The sequence below is a fragment of the Dreissena polymorpha genome, chromosome 4 (assembly GCF_020536995.1).
Source record: "Dreissena polymorpha isolate Duluth1 chromosome 4, UMN_Dpol_1.0, whole genome shotgun sequence".
NCBI classification, from domain to species: Eukaryota; Metazoa; Mollusca; class Bivalvia; order Myida; family Dreissenidae; genus Dreissena; species Dreissena polymorpha.
This window is the reverse complement of record NC_068358.1, coordinates 136753258-136766038: the sequence shown is the minus strand read 5'-3', so window position 1 is coordinate 136766038 and position 12781 is coordinate 136753258.

The following is a 12781-nucleotide window of genomic DNA, read 5'->3' as shown; positions in this document are numbered from 1 at the left end:
GCATGCGTCCGAGTGTAGTAGCTTGTCGCTGACACTCGAGTCAGAGTGTAGTAGCTTTTGTGGACGCATGAGGTCGTTTTTAGTAGCCTTTTGTGGTGGTTTTAATCCGATGCACGCATATTTGTGTGGAGGTCTATACGGAGTTTAGTTGCCTTTTTTGTGGTGGTCTCCGAGTGTAGTAGCTTTTCGCACGGTTATGATTCCGATGGTAGTTGCTTTTTGTGGAGATCTGAGTAGGAGACTAGCAATTTTTGCAGTGGGGATTATACGACCGTTCAATAAACTAACGTAAGTTAGGTACGTCTCGAACACCATGACATCCAAGTGACATATCGAAACGCAAAATGATACTTTACGAGATTCGAACCTGCTTAACGCGTCGTTACCGTTACTTTATTGAAAGTGTTTCCCAAGCTTTTACGACCCCGGTAGGAAAGCATATAGTAGTCGGACTGTATACGCGTCTGTCCGTACGTCGGCATATTCCGTGTCCGAGAGTGTTTCTTTTCAGAACGTTCCGAGATATTTACCTGACTTTTTGTATTTGAGTCTACCTGCATGAGTTGCAGATCAAGTTTGAGCTTTGTTCCGGTCTATTGTTTTTACGAAGTTACGGGCCTTGGACTTTTCTTTTCTGATGAATTTTCTTAAAAAAATAACCCTTTTCCGGATTTATTTGCGAAACGCTTTCAGATATTTACCGGATTTTTTGTGTGTGAGTCTACCTGCATTACTTTCAGAACAAGATTGAGTTTTGTTAACGTATGTGGATTTTTGAGACAAAAGTAGAATGATTTGCATTTGTGCGCTATGGAAACATATCTTGTGCTTGAAACACTGTCTCACAGTCATGAACTGAGAATGATGGCTCTGTTGTGGAATACGTTTATTTAAACGAATGACTCTGGCCTGACTTATAACGCATTGACTTCTGCAACAAGCAGTTGTTGTTGTTTTTTTCAACCAAATTCAAAGTCATTCAGAATTTGGGATTATTAAACCAAATAAATAAGATAAGATTTCTTCGAATTATAAGCACACATTTTATTAAGTTAGCCACCTCATACTTTCTTATGTCCCTAACAGAACATAATTTTACATTCGCGGTTTTGTAAAAAAGTAACTGTTATGGTCATTCATAACATTCATAATAGACTGGCCCTAAAGGATGACCACAAGACATACATAGCCATAAACCACCTTTACACAAAACAGCTATGCTTTTTGATAATGCATAAATACTATAGTAGTAATGGAATATATACTATGGTTAATTAGGATGTATGACACATAGTTCAACCCAAGTCTTACGTTTAGCAGAGAATTTATTGAAACTCTTTTTTTCAAGAATTTACTGTTTTTGTTTGTTATTAACATGCATTTTGACTTGACAACACACGCTTTATAAACATGTTGGAGGGTGTTACTTAAATGCTTTGAATAATATTTCAGTTTAAGAATCTTTAAGATTATTTTATTCATATTTTTAAAGCCCTTTATAATTTTAAATAAAACATAAATGTCAACATTTTACGCCTTTAAATAACACTGGGTGCGTCGAGATTAGCTCAGATGTTAAACTTTACAATTGATTCCTTTCTATGCCCCTCTGTCCTTCTTTATATTGATATAATTATTATAAAGGTCGCAGTGGTGTAGTTGATATGTTGTCGGAAGGTCACGGATTCGATCCCCACTGTGGGCGCGTTCTTTAGATTTCCCACATAGACATCAAGTACTGGTTCCAGTCCCGGGAAACGGACTCGAGAGCGTTTCAAATAAGCATTAGTCTTTGTATCCAATCGAGCTAAAATAAATAGGTTTAAACTAAACTAATTAGTATAAAGAGGCACTAGCTAGGTTTACAATAAGTGCGTGTTTATCAAACACATACGCGTCTTGAATTGTTGGATTGTCCACGAAGATACGGTAGATGCGTTAATGTGCACTTAGATCGATATATAACCTATCTCAGCAAATTTTATGTATAATTAACACAAATTATGCACATAATAAGCGTCGTTACACATGACACAAATACGACATTATGCATTTTTCCAACAAATAAACATGATTTACCATTCTCCAAGAGCATTAATATCGCCTTATGTCTCAAGCAGAACACCAGAAATTTGCTAACACCATACAAATAAAGGTGACTAACGATTTCTTTCTAGTATCGTATGAAAACAATATCTATTATGAAGAAATAGCCCCCCCCCCTCCCCAAGTTCTTCACGTTGATCGGCAAACGCAGTCGATCTGACCATAACGCGGTGGCCGAGTACATGGAGCGCAATCTTACGTTTCCTCATAGAATATGTTTACGATGTTTCTTTATTCATTTAGACATAACTGACGGCATACTGCGAAAATGTAACCAAGATCCTTACGGTGTCATAACCGCAATCAAACGATTCAACCTTTCTATTGTTGTCTTTACTCCTATCTGGCTGACCAACAACTTTATTGAATGATATTCATATCTATGTCAAAAGAGCTTAATTTTCTTCCTCCGATTTTGTCTGTTTCCGCGCCTACCACTGAAAGTTGGAAAATATGTGTTTTACTTCACCATAATTCATAATTGTATTACATCACTTTCACACGTTTTTTTTCAGCATTTTAATTTGCTTCAAGAAGATCATGGCCTGAATTGCATGAAATGTATCTGTGTGAACACGTGCAAGTTCATTTTTGTTTGTTATATGTAAGATTGTAGAGAATGCATGGATCAATGACATGATAACTGTAACCTTGTCTGTTGCACTTTTGTAACTGTGCTATGCCATGTAAACGGCGCAATGTATTTATTTACCACATAACTTTGTCATGATATCTCAATTACTGAAGGCAATTAAACAACAAGACTATACCAGTCGCATTTTCAGATAGTTACGTGCGATTTTTATACTTATGATTGCATGATTGGTTCGCTGACATACGTGCGCGTTCACTAAGACTGTATATAATTGTTTTAGTTTAGCATATTATATATGAAACATTTATTGAATGGGAACACTATCTGGTCATGACCTCCTACCCAACTAGATTTTAAATATGTTTAAGGTACAGTATATTGAACATCTATGTTTTATGTTGATACATATGAACCGTGCTCTGTGGAAATGGGGTTTAATGCATCCGCGTGAAGTGTCGTCCCAGATTAGCCTGTGAAGTCCCCTCAGGGACGACACTTTCCACATTTACTGGATTTTTGCTAAGAAGAGAATTTCTTTAAACATAAAATATCATAAAAGCGGAGAGTGTCGTCTCTGATTATCCTGTGCGGACTGCGCAGGCTAATTTAGAACGACACTTAACGCACATGCATTAAACTCCATTTCCACAGAGCACGGATCATATGTTAGTTATATGAAAAGCCTCATCCCGACCACCTATCCACCTAGAATATTGTACATGTTACCGGTCAACATTAACATATGAAGTCCTCATGCAATGCTGCCTCAGGTGCAGAAGGACTATACATAAGCCCAACAACAACATTAACATGTGTACAGGTTTACCAACGCCAGATATAACAAATTCATGGGACATTTTGTATGTTTTGTACGTGTGCTGAACGGAACGAGGGACGACTTTGATAGCCGATGTAAGTTGATGTTATAATAATGATTCCCCTTTCAGTGACGATGGAGGGGAAAAAGAAAAAAAAAGAAATATTCCAATTAATATCCACGTTAATTGTCTTTCAGCAAACTTCATCCGACATCATACTGGCAAGAAAAAGTACGCATAGAAGGCATAGAAATGATTTTTTTAAGTTCTCTTTTTTCCCGTGTGGTTTCACATTGATAGACTGCCGCATATCTAGTATTCGAGCAAAATACCATTTCTAAAATCACACGAATTCTTATTTCCGTTTTAACGTGCTATGCTGCAGAAACGTTATATGCTACAGACACATCACGTTATTATTATACAAGAAAATTAATATGTTTGGGCGCATTTCGTATAGGTAAGAATGCAAAGGTTTTGGTCTTGTGAACATGAAATACATACATAAGCCTTTTTGCGTGTGAATATGCAATTGTGCTATTAATTAAGTACTTGTTGTAAACTATAAATAAAGACCTGGTAAGCTATAATTGTCATGATGCAACGTTCATGTGAGACCTCGAATAGTTGTGAATATTCAGACTACCCATTGGGTATGAAGCTCATACGGTTTATGCACATACCTAATTGTAACGTAATACAAAGTGATGCTTTTTGGAATCTGAGTTAACACTATTATAGACAAAGTATTCGAAATGGAAGATCATTATACTGTACACCGCTCATCCTAATAGTTAGAATGCCACTTGGCGTACACAGTTCATTTCCAAGACTCCAACTAAAATCTGCCCGAACTCGTTCTTTTTAAGACAAATGTATTGCCACATTTCAACCTGTTTACACTTTAAATTCTTTAATTTAACGTTTCTAATGTGATGAAAACGGCGTTAATCATTTAAATATTCTTTGTTGTTGTTTTGTAGGTTTTGTTTTGAATTACATAGCCAAATGTTCACTAGTCTTAAATAACGGACTATCGAAGAAATTCTCTTCCGGTACAGTTTCTAGAGTTTGATTACATAATGAACTAAATTTAATTTTAATTTAAATTTCAATGATACATTTTGTGAAAACACTTAATAAAAATTCATTTTACGATCGCGACCGTTGAACGAACAAGTATTCGTTTATAACAAATGTCTTCGTAATTTTCTATCCTTTATACAGTTCTAGACGTCTATTTAGCATAAACCGTCAATCTTCCATGAATCAATGCAGGCAGAAGTAAAATGTTTGTTTTTTTACTGAAACACACTTTTAAACCAAGAATTTTCAATTATGTGGAAAATGAATCCTAATACCGGGTAAATATGTATTGTATTTTAAATTGGATATAAAAAATGTTGATTTTTGACGATGCTGCGAAGCAGCTCGTCTAAGTTATCATACAATGAAAACATTCTTCACAATGGCGACCTGTGTAAAAGACCGAGCCAGTCCGATTGAGATAGCTCGATTTTTCTAATCGGCATACCTCGCCGATTATCATTGATAAAGGTATAGGAAGCTCAGCTATAAATAGTACAGCATATTCTGGGGAAAAGATTTATTAATAGTTTGAAAACGTTAATTTTAAATCAGTTATATTAAATCCATTATATGTTTATCGATCAATCAACCAACTATGCATTTTCTGTATTGTATTTGACATTTGTCGCGATTCAGTAAATAAAATGCAATTAAAACGTGTATAATTAACTTTCAACGCAATCATGAGTGTAAAGAAAACGAATTATTTCGAACCTGCCACTTGTAAACGTTGTAGCGACTATGGTATATAAACATCATAATAGCCGTATGACCTGATAATTCATTCGTTTGTTGGATATTGTTTGCTGTTTTAAACACATATTAGGTCATATCGCGGATATTTAGTTAACCTTACCATGTGTTCATGGGAGAACTCACGTATTCAAGTGCTCTTACGACTATGTGCTCATACCTACTTTCGGGAATCATCATGAACTTATTGCCGTACTTAACGAACAAACATGCCCAAGCTTATTGAATTAGAGAAAAAAACAATAATCAAAAGAGAAAAATTATATGTTCATGCACTTGGGCATGTGAAATCACGTCTGTACACATAGCATCATTAACTAAGGAAAGGAAACAACGAAATATAAAGCTTGGTATGATATTCATGTGAAATTAAAGAGCATGGTGTAATTAAAGAGCATGTCAAGTTTTGAATGTATATGCTGAAACGTAATGTTATAACCCACAAACGTTTTACTGTAACAGAACGTTTTTTTTTTAAGATAGTGGTACAGAAAATACACGTCGAACATCTTTGTAAAGATATTTCTTGTTATATTTGATCGAGAATGTAACCCGCCTCCCAGTTTCGCTGAATGAATCAAGCTCCCCACCCACGGTTACTTCTTCCCCGTACCCCCAATTTTTTGTTCGTACCCTACATTTTTCGTACCCAATTTTTTTCGTACCCATTTTTTTTCTCGTACCCAATTTTTTTTCCTACCCATTTTTTTCCTACCCAACCTTTTTCCGCCAATTCGTAACAAAATCTTTTTTCGTACCCAATTTTTTTTGCATTATTTTTGTACCCAAAATTTTCGTATCCATTTTTGTTCGTACCCACATACACAATTGTGGTGATGTAGATAAACTTAAATAGATGCTTTTATATCAATCCTCTTTAAAAGCATCGTCACACCAGTACTGTCAGTCAGTAGGGATAGTACTTAGGGCCTATGATAGACAACCATAAAAATACATGGATAATAGATGTGTTGTTTGCATTTATTTGTTAATATAAAAACACGTTTATTTTTTATAAGATATTTAAGTGATGTAAGAAATTTTAATTAACGTTGTCACCAAGCGGCATCCATTAGTTTTAATAAAAATGTCCAATTGTAGTAAAATGGATTTTAAAATGTCTACATAAAATAAAGCTTTATTATATTTATTATTGTCAGCCGCCGAACTGTTCCGTTCGTGCCGGAACCCGGGATTGAACCGGGGGCCTTTAGATGATCGTTTCGTAAACAACTTCAGTCTAACGCTCTCCCAACTGAGCTTTGATGTTGTTCTGAGTTTATTTACAGGTCCCACGCCCCTTCACGGAGTCATTTTAGCTGGACCTGAAGGCCCAACTGAGCTATTCCGGCTGACATCATTTATGTACTGCTATTTGGTGAAGTTGTGCATAGCGATCGTTATTATATGTCTATTAATAAACTAATACATTGTACGTTTTCGTACCACTACGCCTTCCAATAAACTTGCTTGCGCGATAGGTCGTCAAATATCGTACTACATTGATTCTCCACTAAATAAGCAAATTAGAAAAACCACAAAATAAATATATTTTGATAATGTTTTGTTTTTATACAAAACCAGAAAGTTTCGCGTATTTGCCCAGTCCCTGTGATCTTTCCCCTGTGATCAGTTGGGGATCAGTTATTAATTAAAACAATTAGCTTTGCATTATTGGCAATAAATGTAATAGGCACAAATGCAGTACTTATTTACACTAATTTACGCAAAAAATCACCACTATGCAAGATATTCTTAAAACAAAAATATATACATTGATCCGTAAAATAACTTCTCCTCCCATAAGCGAAAAAATGCATTATATACTAGTCGCCGCTCACCAGAGCGACGCCAATAATTATGATATAATTATGAAGATGTCAAGTTAAACTGTTTTACGTGATACGGGAAAAATAACATTTGTTCAATGCCAGTAAACGAACAGTTACAAAGTGCTCAGATGGCCCCTCATTCCACTTTTGTCTCAAAACAACGCAAACGCAAGAACGCAATCTCGAAATGAAATTAATGAAGGTACACTTATCCTTATACATTAAAGTAAATATGTGAAAGCATTTCGCAAAAAAGCGGACAAGTGATATTTTAGAGAAAAATTAGAAAAATAGTTCAAGGCCCGTAATTTCGTCAAAAATCAAATGGACCGGAATGAAACCTAAACCTTATCTGTACGTTATGTAGATAGACTCACACTGCACAAAACAGGTAAATATCTGCAAGCCTTTAGCAAAAAAGTTATATAAAATACTGATATTGAAGAGAAAGTCCAGTGCCATTATATTCCAAAAAAAAAATCAATAGACCGGAACGAAACTTGAAAATTCCTAAGTCTAAGGCCCGTCACTTTGTAAAAAATCAATGGACCAGAACAATACTCAAACTTGATCTTTTCGTCATGTAGCTAGACTCAGATAAATACATTTTATTTTAAATCAAGCAAACGTGGACAATCATTCAAAATTATGAGTACAATTTAAAAATTCTACTTTACAATAAATAATCATGATAATTTAAGATTGTTTTTTTCAATTTTTAGAATATTTAGTAATGATTCTGATAAAATTCTATATTACCTTAATGATAATAATAAAACACAAATTGTTAATGTATGAAAAAACGTTTAAATTTACAAAAATCATGGTATTTACAAATAGATACACCCAATTATAAATATCAGACACATGGATTAATTATATAAATGATCAACCCAGACATTATTTTGATTTTTTTTTTATACATGACCTAGGCTAACATCATATGTTTTTTTTAGCCATCATCATCAGCATCTTTATTTTGATTACTTACAACCATATATTAACGTTATATTTTATCAGGTTTTCTAGATACATACTATAATCGAGGAAGCGGAGATGAGTTGTTCCATTCGTTAATAATTAAGCATTGAATTATTAAAGAGGCCTGACATTGATGAAATTTTCGCTTTGTTTAAAATTCTGCTTACAAAATTACTTAATTGATCATCTATATAGACCGCACTTTTTATTATTTTTTTAGATATATAGTTATAAATATCAAACTTATTTACAGTAATATATAATAATAATGCAATGTTTATACTTTTGATAATATTCGTGCCAGACAAAACGTGTTATTGATGAGGGCATTTACTATTTATTGCTTGTGACATCTAAAGTGAAGGTTTTGCATATGCTGTGTTATATCAACGCCTGATCAAAGTATGATGACCTTAAACATGATTGGCTTCAACAAAAGGTCATAATTTATGTAAAACTAATTTACAATGTATATGAATTTAATTCAACATAAAAATAACACATGTATATCTATAGCTTTACAATAAATTATAATTTATAAAAGAAAAAGAAGTTGTTTTTCAAAATGCCTTTAATTAATTGCCATTCGCGATTGCTCAAATCGATGACATGAAATTAAAATATATTTTATTGATGTAGATTTATGGTTGAAACTCCTTTTTTTTTAATCCCATGTTATGTCATTTTTCGAAAAAGTCTCATGTTTTGTAGAATTTTCTTACAAAACATGTTGAACTTCAACTATATAACTGTTAATATAGTTAATTAAATGTCCTGAAACAAAACATCCTTAAGGTTTTCAAATTTTAAAGTTAAATTGAACCTTATTTGGAGATCACGAGTTACTAATTTGCCGAAGTTAATAATTATTTAAAACAAATATAACGAATAGTTATAAGCGATTGTGTATTTTTTTATTGTTAAATTTTGATTCGTTTTCGTCTGTGAAAAATGTGTTAACAAATTGTGGTTTTGTTTTTTTATCTTGACAAGGAGAAGTGAAAAGGAATATCGCAAGAACAATGTCATACACGCAATTTGTGATATAATGTCAGTAAAAGTAACAAAAATTAAGTGTACAGACACACTATAGTTATATTTTTCTCCACATGCGCAATCCAAAGTTCCACGAACAGGTTAACTTATGACTGCTTACTTTTGTACCAAATAACGATGTATTAATGTTTCGCATTAAACAAACTAATTAAATATAAATGAGATACTAAGTCTTAGTTTAATATGTCAAGTTATTAATACTACCAAAGGTTTAACCACGTATTATTAAGGGTTTATTCTGTCGCAGTTACCTGTGAATGCAAAGTTTGCTACATTCGGTACATATCAATACGCCGAAAATGTAGATTTTGTTGTAACTGTATTTTGCACACGTGTACATATGGGCCACAATGGTTTTAAACATAGTAAGCCCCAATAAATAACTTTTAATCCTGTTTCTATGCTTGCTTCAAGATAGCATGCTCCGGTTATTTTTATTTGAACATTTAATTGTAATTATAAAAGTATAGAATGTTTATAAAAATGCACTGAGGGCATTATATTACTTCACGTTTGCATTCAATGTCTAAGTTTTCATTTTAAAAGCATTTTTTTTTAAATATTTCGTGAGATTCGTTAGAACTTTAGTGTTAGTATTTGTTAACAAAAGTGTTCATTTATGCATACTAGGTCGGTTATAATAAAATAAAAATACCTCTTAGTGGAATACTGCATTTGAATCATAAAATCGCTACTGTGGTGTTGTTCGGTACATAATATAAAACCCGAATGTCAGGTACGTAATCCTAGAACAAAGTCATTACTTTTGCTGCAACCTTTACCATGTAACGTTAACGAGCAACATTTCATATTCACCTAAATAAAAGACCCGGAAATCAGCAGAAAACCTGTCCTATTGAAATGTTGCAAAACAAATTATTTCTTCATCGTTCGAGAAGAAGCCATAGAAATCTATAAAAAAAACAACCCTTAATAAATTGGAAAAACAGAAAGTAAGTCAAAGATGTTTGTAAATTCAACGAATAGTTCACGTGTTTGTATTCGAACAAACTAAAACATACATACATGTATATCTAAAGCTTCAACGTAAAGTCGACTTTGTTTGATGTTAGAGTATTGTTAATAGTGGTAAAAGTTTAGTCCGAGGTTATTATTATACGCTGATGGCATTGTATTGATTGCTAAGAATGAGAACGATTTGCAAGATTATGTTAACAATGCTAAACACATGGTGTGAGAGAAATGAAATGGGCATTAAAGGGGCCTTTTCACAGATTTTGGCATTTTTTAACTTATTCATTAAATGCTTTATATTGATAAATGTAAACATTGGATCGTAAAAGCATCAGTAAAAAATCAAGAATAAAATTTAAAAAAGGAAAAGAACATTGCCCGGAGCAGGTTTCGAACCAGTGACCCCTGAAGTCCTGCCAGAGTCCTGAAGTAAAAACGCTTTAGCCTACTGAGCTATTCCGCCGAGTACACATTCTTAACGTATTTTATACCTTATATAAGCAAACTTTGTAGTTTCACAAAATTTAACGACAAAAACAGAACTCTCCAAATTATTCAATCGTTTCGCGTTGCAACGCTTTATAATTTTTAGGTTTTAAAATCGTCAAAAGATGAATATAATGGCTATATTAGAGCATGGTAAATGTTCAGTATTACTGTTTCCTCACAAATATCAAAACTAAAACGAAAATTTGCGGATCTGAAACAACTTTTTTCAATTTTGTCAATTTACCAAAGCGTGAAAAGATCCCTTTAATGCTAGTAAAAGTTATGTAGTTCGGTTTAGACAAAATTCGTCTCCAAGGTCAAACTTTGTTTTTAATGTGGAGAGTGTACATTATGTTAGTAAATATACGTATCTCGGTTTAGCCCTGACCGAACATCTAGATTATACTATTACAGCTTAGATAGTAGTTCAGTGTGCAGGTTGTTCCTTATGGCTACTCATTGCTAAGTAAAAATCATTTGGTGGTCTACCCTATGATGTATACACAAAGCTATACTATTCTTGTGTTGTACCAGTAATTACATATGCTTTGTCCGTGTGGGGTGTTCGAACCTTTTCATGTATAAATGCTATTCACCACAGAGCTATGAGGTTCTACCTTGGTGCTGGTAAATATACACCCAATGTTGCGGTTCAAGGTGATATGGGTTGGAAGCCTGTTTTTAACTATCGGCATAGATGCTTATTGTATAATGAAAGTAAGACAAATAAGAAAATATTTAACTGGTCAGTAGATAAAGGGAATACTAGATGTAAAAATTGGCCTTTTATTGTAAAAGATAAGCTGTGTTCTTTGGTTTTAAATATGTATTTAATGTTGCCTTTTGATAAAAATAAGATGTTAAATGATGTATGTACTGCACTAAAGCATAGTCATATTGCTCAGTGGCAAATTGATTTGAATAGAGACTCAGGTGTAAATCGCTCAAACCGTTATAAACCTAGAAAAAATAGATTATTTAAAAATAGTTATGATACGGAGCTTTATTGTAAACTGCAATTGCCATACTATCATAGGTCTGCATTGTCTAAATTTAGATGTGGTGTTGCACCACTTAGAATTTAAACAGGGCGTTACATTAATTTACCAGTGTCTGAAAGAACATGTCCTTTGTGTAAGGACTCCGTAGAGACGGAAATGCATGTTTTACTTGTATGTCCTTTATATATTCAAATACGAAATGTTATTAACCAGAAAGCTCAGTTTTAGACCCTGGTTTTCAAGATATGACTGATAAGGCCAAATTTGTATTCATGTTTACTCACCCAGACATGGTTAGGGTCCTCGAAAAACCTGCTGTGATAAATTGAAAATGAGAGATAACACGTTGTATAGTAAAAATTTTAGTGAGTAGATATTTTAATAATGGTAAGATTTTTACTGTAAATGTATACATTTTAGATGTATAGAAAACATGGCCACTGTTGGATTTCTAATTTTTAAGTTGATGGTAATTGATTTGACTACTTGTTTAAATGACAAGTTTTAGTGTTACTATTATATTTTTATTACTCATACTATAAATTAGTTGTTGCCTTCTTATCAAACCAATATATCTAAACATTTAAAGATGCTTTTCTAGATTGAAGAACACTGGCTATGTTTCTAAGCATAATTTTACTTTCAACTATTATAATAGCGTGTTTTAGTATGTTTTATAGTCTCTTATAATTCTTATAGAATGGCTGAATACATGTATTTGTAAAATCGTGTATATGGATGAGACTGGAATAAAAACATAAATAAATAAATAAATAAATAAATAAATAAATAAATAAATATATATATATATATACCTGACATTCGGGCTTCAACGTAAAGTCGACTATGTTTGATGTAAGAGTATTGTTAAAAGCGGTAAAAGTTTTGTCCCAGGTGGCTGGCTGCATACTTGTCATTACAATGTGTATATCATTAAGCATACAATGTACGAAGTTTACGGTTTATTGCCTTAACTTATGCCCGGTCGTGTTAAATCTTAGAGAGACAAGTCATAAACCAAAATAAACAGTCACACACTTAATACTGTGCCTACTGTTTTTCCTACAGATCATCTGTGTGTGTGGC